The 12,283-nt window shown below is 39.0% G+C and overlaps 1 pseudogene; it reads left to right on the plus strand.

Moving 5' to 3' along the window:
• The first annotated feature begins 3,955 nt into the window (after positions 1-3,955).
• The window catches only part of LOC105536964, a 47,323-nt pseudogene continuing 38,995 nt past the window's right edge, over positions 3,956-12,283 (plus strand).

A 12,283-nucleotide genomic window follows, 5' to 3' on the forward strand; every position in this document is an offset into this window, starting at 1 on the left:
ACACGAACTCATCCTTCTTTATGGCTGCATAGTATTCCATGGTGTATATGTGCCACATTTTCTTAATCCAGTCTGTCACTGATGGACATTCGGGTTGATCCAAGTCTTTGCTGTTGTGAGTAGTGCCGCAATAAACATACGTGTGTATGTGTCTTTTTAGCAGCATGACTTATAATCCTTTGGGTATATCCCCAGTAATAGGATGGCTGGGTCGAATGGTATTTCTAGTTCTAGATCCTTGAGGAATTGCCACACTGTTTTCCTAGTACTCCTTTTATGACAATGATTTTTGGCGAGGATTATGTAACTCTGAAAAGAGAAAGACTTGGGATTCAAAATTTTAGATAACTGTAGAATTGCTTTGTAGATTTATAGGAACTGGTTAGAGTAAATTTCCCCATGGGTCAAGAGCTCAGTTCAAAATTGGTCTGAAATTCTCATACGTTGATAGTCGGGATGTGAAGTATTATGACATTGGTAGACAGTTTGGTTGTTTTTTACAAAGCTAAACATAGACCCTACTATATGATCCAACTATTTCAGTTTTAGGTATTTGCACAAGAGAAAAGAAAGCATAGCTCTTAGAAAGGCTTTTATATTAATGTTCATAACAGTTTGGGTTAGAAGAGCCCCAAACTGGAAACAAACAATCTTCATCAATAAGAGAATGGATAAACAAATTGTGATATAGTCATAGGAAAGACTCTAATCAGCAATGAAAAGGAATGAACTATTGTTACATAGAGCAGCATGTATGTAATCTCAAAATACTTAATGATGAGTAAAAGAAGCCGCTTCCGCTTAGGTCACATACTATGTTAATTTTTGTTTTTATAAAACTAATCTCTAGTGGCAGGCAGCAAATAAATGATCACCTGGGGAAGAAATTGAGAGACTACAAAGAAGAAGAAAAAGGAAATTTAATGGGTGTACACAAATGTCCAAATTTATCAAGTTGTATGGTTTAAATATGTGTAATGTATCATATCAATAATATTGCATTAAAGCTGTGTTTTTAAAAGTTGGTCAGAAAGGGAAGATTTCCTGGGTTTCTCTAGAGCAGTGTGCTGTGGAATTGAGCTTTTTGCAGTGAGGAAAACTCTGTGCTGCCTAGTGCCAGAGCCACAGGTTGTTTCTGAGCACCTGCCATATGTATAGCTAATGTGATTGAGGAGGCATTTTCAATTTTACTTCCTTTAAATCCAATTTGATTGAAATGGCCACATGTGACTGATAGCTACTGTATTAGACATTGGGGCTGAAAGCATAAAAGAATTCCACGGCAGCTAGATTTAAGTCTTAAAAGAGTTTGTGTTCCACAGTCTCAAGCTCCATGAGAGTTCAATTATAGCAGGTTAGAGAACCTTTAAAGGCACCTTTGTTTAGTCAAAATTACAGTGAAAAGTAGATATGTCAAATCCTGGAGTTTTTATCAGTTGGCATGTACATATCAACAAAAGGAAATTTTTACAGGATACTTTATCCTGTGGGATTTGGGAAGTGGCCAGTCTTAAAGACTCTTAATGGTTTTTTTTTTTTTTTTTTTTTTTTTTGAGGCAGAGTCTCTCTGTGATGCCTAGGGTGGAGTGCAATGGCATGCTCTCGGCTTGCGGCAACCTCCGCCTCCCGGGTTCAAGTGATTCTCCTGCCTCAGTCTCTGAAGTAGTTGGGGTTACAGGTATGTGCCATCATCATGCCCAGCTAATTTTTGTATTTTTAGTAGAGATGGGGTTTCACCGTGTTGGCCAGGCTGGTCTCGAACTCCTGACCTTGGGTGATCTGCCTGCCTCGACCTCCCAAAGTGCTGGGATTACAGGCGTGAGCCACCGCACCCAGTCTTTTGCATAACTTTAGATGTGAATTGGTCAGGCCTTTTCCTGACTATCAATTGGGCTTCTCCCTTGAAAAAATAGGGAAAAATGAAAATATATCTCTGCTTTGTGTCCAAGAAAAAGGCAAAGAAGAAACAAAGGCAAATATATTTAACAACAAAGAAGAAAACACTCTTAAATATAGGAATTTTAAAATGTTTCTGATCGCCACTGATATCAAGCATTTAAAAGCCCCAGTAGTGTTACCATACTGCAAGCAAGCTGTAGAAAATTAAAGGGCAATTTAAAATATATATTGTTTTTCCTTTCCTTGGCTACTAAGCTAAATCGCTTTCTATTTTTCTGTTTAGAATGTTAGAAGAGGCCAGGCGCGGTGGCTCACGCCTATAATCCTAGCACTTTGGGGAGGCCGAGGTGGCAGGGATTGCCTGAAGTCAGGAGTTCGAGACCAGCCTTGCCATCATGGTAAAATCCTGTGTCCACTAAAAATACAAAGACTAACTGAGCGTGGTGGTGGGTTCCTGTAATCCCAGCTACTTGGGAGGCTCAGGCAGGAGAATAGGTTGAGCCTGGGAGGCAGAGGTTGCAGGGAGCGGAGATCGCACCATTGCAGCCAGATTTGGCGACAAAAATGAGACTTAGTCTTTAAAAAAAAAAAAAAAAAAAAAGGAATGTTAGGAGCAAAGAGCCAGGCTTTCTCATGGGTTTAAAGATTCCTGCCTCATGGACTGCTGGGAAGTCTGGAAACAGTCTAGCTGCTCAGAGACAACTGTAAATTTAAAGAGAATGGTTCATATCCCAGGAGCTCACTGCCTGTATATTAGATTTGATAGCAGATGCTCTTCACAAGTTGCTGGGAGTACAGGCATATGCCACTATAAGTGGCTATTTTTTTGTATTTTTTGTAAAGATGGAGTTTCAATATATTGCCCAGGTTGGTGTTGCATTCCTGGGCTTAAGCATGAGTCATCACATTCGGCCTCATTTAATTTTTAATTTTTTAATTTAAATTTTATCAAAGGTAGTATATGTACACAACTGTAAAGGCAAGAAACTACAGTGGTTCCTACTCTGTCCATTCTCCCCAGGGGCAGCACCTGCCTTTGCATCTGAGCTTTTTCCCAGCCTGTGCCCTGATTCCAGGTAATAGGCATATGCTCTGAGCTTCTTTCCAGTGCGTACCTGATTCTAGGTCATAGGCATCTTCTCTGAGCCAAGGCTGGTATATTACTGGAGGTCAGGAGTTCAAGACCAGCCCAGCCAACATGGTGAAACCATGTCTCTACTAAAAATACAGAATTATCTGGGTGTGGTGGTGTGTGCTTTTAATCCCAGCTACTTGGGAGAGGCTGAGGTGGGAGAATCACTTGAACCTGGGAAGGGGAGGCTGTAGTGAGCAGAGGTCATGCCATTGACTCCAGCCTCGGCAAAAAGAGCAAAGCTCCATCTCAAAAAGAAGTATTTCTAAGCCTCATTTACTGCCTTACTTTGTACAGTATTCGATATAAAATTTTAGTATTATAAAACAATTTGTTTACTTCCTCGGAATTCGTTTTAATGGTGTGCTTTCTCTGCATAGTCAGATGCAGGTATCTAGCAGTAATGACTTCTTTCATTGTGAAATTAGTGCTTTGTTAAGATTTGTTTTAGTTATGTCAAAGCTGCTTGATTACGGCATGCCAATTGTAATTTCCTAGATACTTTTCCAAGAACTATAATAATCAGATATTAGCTTCTCTTTTGGTCATATCTCCTTGATGTGTAAATCAAGGATGAATAAACTTTGAGTCCTGAGTATGCTACCAGTGAGAATAAGCTATGCAATGCTAGGAAGTATGACTGTTAAGCCTAAGGTACAGGAAGAGAAGAGAGAAAATACGAGAAAGAAGTAAAATCAGTAATGGTGGTAAGAGAGAAGATCACAGTGTGGAGAGGATTGTTTTGTGGTGGTTGACTTAAGTGTCTGGTTACTCCTTCCTTGATTTTTGATAGCATCTTCCTATAGCTATATCTCATAGTGAAATTATGGTTTGAATATTTTTTTTTCTTTTTATTGGTATTTGTTTCCTCAGTTTCTTAATAGCCACATAATTGAAAATGGAAAACTTACTTTATTTCAGGGAATGCAGCTTCATCTCCAGGCTTTGTTGTCGCTGTATAGGTTCTTTGCTTCTGCTCTGATTTCTGTATATTTGCCTGTTAGGCAAAAGGTAAGTGATTAAGGAGAGAGAAATCATATTGAGATTGAAATATTATTTTTGTTAAAGTTAACTTATAGATTTCAATTAAAATGCCTACAGCCTACTGTTTTAGTATCTAGTATTGTGGTACTGCTTTGGGGAAGTTTTTTTTTAGGGATTGGCACTTCATGTTGATCCCGTTTGGTGCATTTAATAGATTGCTGATCAGAAAAATAAATGCATTTTTATGGGTGTAAGGGAATTCATAATATATTTTCAATTAATGAGCAGTTTTAGACTTTACGTCGCTCCAATTTATGGGTGCCTACTCTCTTGTACCTTATATCCAAATTTACAGATCTATTTTAAGAATTCAGAGAATCTATGGAAGATGGCTCTGCTTGCCGTGAAGCGAAGAAACCAGGGACCTTCTCCAGAACCTCTGAAGTTGATGTTGGGTCCAGCTAGTGTTCGTCCTCTAAAAATAGTAAGTATCTAAAGCCCAAACAAGTTGCATGGCTTTTTTTGTTAAATCCAAATAACAACCATTCAGATCTTAGAGGAGATTATAGATATTTAAATAAATGTCAGTTACCCAGGATTCTGTGTAAACCATATTCCCATTTAATTGAAACACATTAACAGCTGCTTTTATATTTATGCTTTGTAGTCTGTTTTGTCCATTGATAGATTGTTTTATTATCTTTCTTTAGAAATTAAATTCTCTCTGTTATACCAGTGCTCAATTCCAGTAGCTACACTAAAGAATAAGGAAAAAAAGAGATGAGTCTTTCTGATTGTCTGAGTAGAAGTGGATCATTTCCACTAGAACAGCTTCAAAGCTTCCCCCAACTTTTACAGAATATCCATTGCTTAGAGGTGTGTGACTGGACCATGTGCTTCTCTGCATTTTCTGTTTGAACTCTATGGCCTTTGTTTTTTTTTGTTTGAGACAGGGTCTTACTCTGTCACCCAGGCAGTAACACAGTCATGGTTCACTGATGCCTTGAACTCCTGGGCTTAGGTAATCCTTCCACCTCAGCCTTCCAAGTACCTGGGACTATAGATGTGAATCACCACCCTTGGCTAATTTTTCAAAAAAAATTATGTCAGGCCAGCCTCGGTGGCTTACGCTGGTAATCCCAACACTTTGGGAAGCCAAGGCGGGCAGATCACTTGAGGTGTCAGGAGTTCAAGACCACGACCACCAGCCTGGCCAACATGGTGAAATCCTATCTCTACCAAAAAATACAGAAATTAGCTGAGCATGGTGGTGCACACCTGTACTTCCAGCTACTCAGGAAGCTGAGGCATGAGAATTGCTTGAACCTGGGAGAAGAAGTTGGAGTGAGCCAAGATCCCGCCACTGTTCTCCAGCCTGGTTGACAGAGTGAGACTCTGTCTCGGAAAAAAAAAAAAAATTTAAAAATATGTTGCCCGGGTTGGTCTCAAACTCCTGGGCTCAAGTGATCCTCCTACTTCAGCCTCCCACAGTGTTGCAATGATAGGCATGAACCACCATGCCTAGCCTATTTTTGTTATATATTTTCTTTATTTTTAGATGTTGATCGGTGGTTCTGTTACTGCAGCTGTCTTCTCAGATGGGCTCAGTGCTAAACAACTCTCTGCTGCTTCAGTATATTGACTGTGTCATAGAGGGTGAGTCAGTCTTGCTGAGATCTTATGGGTTGAGTCAAACATTACAAGAAGGTAAGAATTGAGGGAGGATGGGACAAGATAGTTTACAAATGGATTTCTTTTATAAGGGTGTGCCAAATTCTACACAACAGGAGCCTTCGTATGCTGTAATTATGTTTGTGGTAATCATATATTTAGAGCATGAATGTTTCTGTTGTAATTTTAAGGTAGTAAGAAGGGAGAGGGATTATGTTCAGGAAACACTACTGGATGGCCACCAAAACTCACTGGGTGGCTCTACTTTGATGACTATCACAATCCAAGGATTTTTCATCTTTGTATGTCCAGAAACTTGCTGTTAGGCCCCCAGAGTCATCCCGTTAATGGTAATGAAACTCAGAGGAGACGAATGTATAAGCCAGGATATCAGTTTAATATAAAACGAATGATTTCTGGTAAGCATAATGCTCATATCTGCCAACTAGAATATCCCCTCTTTGCTATCTGCATATATGGGAACAAGATTTGTCAGTAGAAGGTTTCTTACTTATAGAATTAAAGGAAACGGCAGTGAGAAGTCTTTCATCCAGGCCATAGTAAAGCCTGGGCATTTCATTCTCCAGTGGTGCGGGGCGGTGGGAAGATAGCATTTCTTTTGACCCAAATTGAGTGTTTCTTTACTGGATAAGCAACTTCTGATTCTTCTGGTGGTTAAAGTTGCTTTTGGTTGGTTCCAGGCCAATTCTTCTTCTCTGAATCTTTTAAATGGAATATGATACAGTTTATTAGATTTCCACTTACTAAATTTCAATCTTTCTTACGTTATACCCAGCCTACCCTAATTGAAGTCTAGAGTGTTCTAAAACTTTCGATTCAGATGTTCATAACTTGCTTGGATGACTGTGATATAAAGTTTATCTTATTCATTATATGTGAATTCTCTCCATTTGTTTTTTCACTATAAGCTTTTCCCTAGATTACCAAGTTGTTGAGGAACATCTCACTGTCACCTCCATCTGTCTGTTCTCGTCCAGATTATGAGTGAGTTAGGATGTATGAGACTAGTGGCTTTTTTACTTTGTCACTTATTTGTAACTTTGGTGATAATTTTGTTTTGTGCACTTTTTTATTGTGGTACAGCTAGATGCTTGTATTTAGTGTTCCTCCTCTAGAATGTATTTGGTACAAGGTGAGTGATTATGAACATGGAAAAGAATTTACGAATTTCCTGGATACTTCATGAGTGCAGAGTCCTCCTTACAAGTAAGATTTTACTTGCTTCTTCCACACTCCACCACTCTTTACTAAAATTTATTTAGATATCCATTGACAGTCTTTTTCTTGGCCGAGTGTGGTAGCTCACACCTGTAATCTCCGCAGTTTCAGTTTGGAGGCTGAGGCGGGTTGGGCAACCTGGCAAAACCCCATGTCTACAAAGAATACAAAAATTTGCCAGGCATGGTGGCATACATTTGTTGTCCCAGCTACTCAGGAGGATGAGGTAGGAGGATCACCTGAGCTCAGGAGGTCGAGGGTGCAGTGACCTGTAGTTGTGCCACTGCACTGAAGCCTGGGTGACAGAGTGAGATCCTGTCTCAAAAACAACAACAAAAACATTTTTTAAGTACCTGACATCATTTGTAAATAATATTTGTTCAATTTGAAACTCTTTATAAAGAGAGCTGAGTTGGACTTTTATCTTTACACTGTTGGATTTGAAGAAAGAATGTTATATTGTGCAAATAAAAGGGAAAAACCTGTAGTTTAGGAGGACAAACAGAAGATATAATTAAATGTATTCAGTTAATTGAATTAGTAATGTAAATTTCATAAGGTTACTACTTACATTCTTATAATCAACAAACATTTTTTGAGCATCAAATTAATTCCAGCCAATGGACTCTTTGGTCTGGGTAACCCTGAGTTGTATTTTAAGCTGCAGCTTAGGTATCGGCACCATCAAGGAGCCTTCAGTTATTGCCCAGTATGGGTTAGCTCCTTGTTTTATGTGCTTCCATGGCTGTCTGTGCTTACATCTATCGTGACACTTGTAGCATCCGTTTTTCCACTCGTTATGCGCTCCCAGCAGGCAGAAACCATGTCTAATTCTTCTTCATGTATAGATGTTCAGCTTAATTGATAAATGTTTGTGGAGTAATTCTTTGACTTTTTTTTTTTTTTATGAGAGAAGGTCTCACTTTGTTGCCCAGGCTGGAGTCCACTGGCACAATCAGGGCTTACTGCAGCCTTGATGTCATGGGCTCAATTGGTCCTCCCCCCTCAGTCTAGTAGCTAGGACTACAGGTGTGCATCACCACTCTTGGCTAGTCTTTTCTGTTGTTTTTCTGTGAGTTGTTGGGGGGTTTTTTGTATTTTTTTTTGTAAAAACGGGGTTTTGCCATATTGCCCAGGCTGGTCTCGAAGTCCTGGGCTTAAGCATTCCTTCTGCCTTGGTCTCCCAAAGTGCTGAGATTACAGGCATGAGCCACCACACCCAGCCCAAGTTTTAGGGATTTGTTGTGAAATCATTTAATTGGAAGCTGGGTTCAGATGATGGTAGTGAGGATATCAATTTAGGTTGACGTTTACGTTTCCTACTTGGGAAGATGGATGGCTTTCACTGAGGAAAGGAATATAAGAGGAGCAGGCTGGGAAGGAAAGATGTTTCACTTAAGAGATGCCAGTGGGACATCAAAGCAGTCATATCCAGTACCCAGTAAAATAATGAGTCTAAAGCTCAGGAATGAGATTTGGGCTGGAGATACAGATTTAGGACCCCACATGTTAAAAGTGGTGGTTTTAGCTATGATATGGATGAGATTGTCCAGAGAATTCACGTCATGAAAGGAAGGTCTTAAGAGTCGTGGTGCATGTCACTACGTAAGGCTTAGGTGACAAAAGGAAAATGGGAAGTCCCAGATTCTCACTCTGGTGGAAATACAAGCAACCTAGACATTTGAGCCTCTAAAGAAGGAGCTGCTCAGAGTTGGGATTTGGTCTGTGGCCTCCAATGGCATTCTAGCCCTATAACATAACACTGTATACATTTTACTGACCATTCAAATTATTGCGTGTACTGTACCCAAGGTAATAAATTTTTAGAAATGGATAACTTTTAACCTTCTTTCCAATTGATGAAGCTTTATGGTATTTGAGAGCTATATTAATAAAAATAGTATTGCAAGTAAATACTAATCATTTTACCTTTTTCTGAGGAAGTCTGGCATCTAACCTAAGGCTTTCATTATATTGATGCCAAAAAATTAGTCTAAGAGCGAAGCAACTATAGCCCAAAATAAACTTGTTATTTAGAGCATAATTTTGTGACTGAAGCTTTCCATATAAGGATTTACTATTCACTTGTGTTACAGGAGGGGTTGTATTGCTGTGAAGCATTCCTATATAAGAGCCTTTCTCTCTGGGATGACCTCTGTTGTCAGTCACAGTTCCTTCCGCTTGTGAGCTGGATTATTTGTTGTGGCTTCTCTGGTATGTATCATGAACATTTGGAGTCATTTAATTCAGTGTGCTATAATTGAATGGATTTTGATAAACCTTTTTTTTTTTTAAATTCCTGGAGGTGAAATCGCTTCTTTTTGACCATCTAGCACAGCTCTCTACATAAACCATTTATTTCAAGGTTATTCTATTGCTAGTGGTACACAATTCCAAACTGACATTACAGCAGTGGTTTTATAACAGGATTTTCTTGCACCTGGGCTTTGAGGTGCTGCATCACTCAACTCAAAGTTAATGCACAGAATGTTCCTTTTTTAAGGCTGTGTTGCATAGTTTTCCTGACCTGTTTCCGCTTGTAGCAAATGACATAGTGAATGAACAAGTGGCAAATGCATATTAATAAAAACAAATGGAGAAATACTTAGTTTGATTGTTGTGGTTTATATTTTTTTAGATACATTTATTCATTTCAGAAATATTTTTTGAGCACCTACTATATACCCTTTTTGACACTGGGAATACAGTAGTAGTCAAAGCAAACAAAACTCCCCATGGCATTCATGTTCTATATTTATAATAATGGTGGTTTTCTGCTAATAAAATTGTTCCAACCTTATTTGTAATATGTTAGTATTTTGGGATGGTCACCAAGATGATCAGTATGGCTTCCAGAAGTTCTACCTAAATGAGTTTGAGAACCACTTTCTTACAGAGTGGTTACTCCTATTCTAAAAGAGAGACAATTAAGTAATTTTTTTGTAACTTTCTTTTTAACATTTCGGATACTTCAGTTTGAATTTTTTTTTTTTTTTTGCAATTCTCTCTCAGTCTTCTAATTGGGTTGTTATTTCTTTTTTTTTTCCTTATTCTTCCATGCTGAAGAGCTGTTTAAACATTAGGCTGGACCATAGAAAATTGCTATTTTTTGGTAGGTCAAAGATGGTTAATGATTGGCAACTTGAGGTTCGACCTGATATATATATATACACTTTCATACACGTGTATATTTGAGAGTGAAAGGGGTGGGGAGAGGAAGGAAGGAAGGAAAGGAGCGGACAGTAGGCTAAGTATAGAACTCAGGGGAATACACAGTATTTAATTCTCAGGCCAAGGAGGAGGACAGTCAGAAGAAACCTTAAAAAGAAATTGCCAGGTGTATAAAAAGAACCAGAATAATAGTTCCAAGGCAATAAATAGAATATAGAATGTCAAAATGAATGAAGGAATAATGTTGCCAAGTATCCTAGAAAAGTCCAGAAAGATAAGGACAAAAATTTCCTTTAAGAATTGACAGTACAAAGGTTTTGGCTTCCTTTGTGAGTAGTTCCAGTGGAGTGTGGAGGTAGAAGTCAGATTGTGTGGATGGGGGAGTAGTGAAAAGCAAGTGAAGACAGTATGTATAGAATATGTTTCAAAATGTTTGACCAAAAAAAGTGTAGAAAAAGAACTATAGGGGGACTGTGAACCAGAGGAAGTTGGTTTTTTGCCTCTAAAGTGAGAGAAATGTGATTGTGTTTATACATAGAGTTGCAGGAGCCAGTGGAGAAGAGGGAGAAGTTGAAAATGGAGAAAAGATTGGGGATAAGTGAAGGTACAGGGCTCCAGAAGAAATATGAAGGTATTGGGTTAAAACTAGGTCACGAGATTTACTTGAATTGGGTGGTTAGGAATTCGGAGGCACCATTTATCATCTATGACTGGGGAGAGGCTGCATGGATAGGTGGATATATATTTGTAAAGTTAGAAGAAAGGGTAAGACATTGAAGTACTTTGTGCCTAAGAATGTTAAATTACTCAAAATGAGAAGCATGTTTTACAGAATATCTAAGTAGGACACTCCAGGAAGGGCGTTAACTGCTTAGGGCAGCCAGCGAGAGTAGGCTGGTTAAAGACAAGTAAAAGGACTATTGAGTGTCATTAAGGGCCCAGCAAAAGTCGGCGATCATCAATTTGGAATGGCGCGAATCTTTGCAGTTGTGTGTTTTTCTTCCACTTACATATTGGAGAAGAGAAAGCAATTTATTAGACTGAATCAGTTTGGGTTTTGCTGGTTGAAAGGAGTACAATAGAGTTGTGATCGGCTGTGTGGTCTAGTCCAGATAGGAACTAAGGCCAGAAGAAGGCTGATAAACCTGAAAAAGGACGTTAAAAATTAAGGTATTGACTGGGTGTGGTGGCTCATGCCTGTAATTGCAGCACTTTGGAAGGCCAACATGGGCAGATCACTTGAGGTCAGGAGTTTGAGACCAGCCTGGCCAACATAGTGAAACCTCATCTCTACTAAAAATACAAAAATTAACTGGGTGTGGTGATGTGTGCCTGTAATCCCAGCTTCTTGGGAGGCTGAGGGAGGAGAATCACTTGAACCTGGGAGATGGAGGTTGCAGTGACCCAACATCGCATCACTGCAAAAAAGGAATTAAGGGATTGAGTATCTCTGACTTGAGAAACGAGTAACTATAGTTGGAGTTGAGTCTGCGACAAAGCTGGAATAGGAAGCTACAACAACAAAATAATATATTTTGGTGTGTTTCAGTTCAGGTTATGACAGAATCTAGTGTGTATCTGTGGGACTGGGTAACTAAGGTGGAGTGAAGGTGAAGGTTATTTGATTCAAAGTCAAGAAACTGAAACTGAAATGTTGGGATCATTTGCATGGACACTGGTGTAACTGAGATGTTGATGGCAGGACGTGATGCAGAGTTCTAAGCTCCTCAGTGAATCTGGATGAGCTTCCAAGTGATAGACAGCAGAGATATGAGAAGATAAAAAAAAAATAGAGGGTAGGATAGCTGGATATTATGTTCCTATGCTGTATTTTGGTTATATGCATTAATTTATCTTAACTTTGGAGTTTAAAATAGGAACCTTAAATTTTTGTTAAATGTGTGCTTTACTTTCAAAGTAAAAGACTAAATTTCAAGGAACTGCATAGTCAGATTGTTTGGACTCTTTCTACCTAAAGTTTTTTGCCTTCTCTTACACTCTTTTTTTTTTTTTTTTGTCTTAAGACTGAGTCTCGCTGTGTTGGTCAGGCTGAAGTGCGGTGATGCAATGTTGGCTCACCACAGCCTCCACCTCCCAGCTTCAAATGATTCTCCTGCCTCAGCTTCCCAAGTAGCTGGGATTACAGGCATGTGCCACCACACCCAGCTACGTTTTTGTTTTGTTTTG

This window comes from Mandrillus leucophaeus, unplaced genomic scaffold, assembly GCF_000951045.1.
Source record: "Mandrillus leucophaeus isolate KB7577 unplaced genomic scaffold, Mleu.le_1.0 Scaffold1661, whole genome shotgun sequence".
Taxonomy (NCBI): Eukaryota; Metazoa; Chordata; class Mammalia; order Primates; family Cercopithecidae; genus Mandrillus; species Mandrillus leucophaeus.